Below are 303 nucleotides of genomic sequence, written 5' to 3'. Positions count from 1 at the left end.
AATCAAAGGTTGGACCAAGTCCTCATAAACATTTGTGAAGAGGGCGCTCAATGGAATAGAGATTCAAGAGGGAAGCCGGTTCAACTGAGAAGGCATGACCTCAACCCGTGGCTAGAGGATGGTTGGAGTTTATCCAATGCTCAATCATTCCCACTAGCAACAGGTGCGAAGTTACTATAGACCGGGCTATCATGATTCATAGCATCATGATTGGAGAGGAAGTAGAAGTTCATGAGGTCATATCCCAAGAACTTTATAAGGTGGCAGACAAGTCCTCTACCTTGGCAAGGTTAGCCTTCCCTC

The sequence above is a fragment of the Arachis duranensis genome, chromosome 1, assembly GCF_000817695.3.
Source record: "Arachis duranensis cultivar V14167 chromosome 1, aradu.V14167.gnm2.J7QH, whole genome shotgun sequence".
Taxonomy (NCBI): domain Eukaryota; kingdom Viridiplantae; phylum Streptophyta; class Magnoliopsida; order Fabales; family Fabaceae; genus Arachis; species Arachis duranensis.
The sequence above is the reverse complement of the archived record's forward strand: the minus strand, read 5'-3'. Positions refer to the sequence as shown.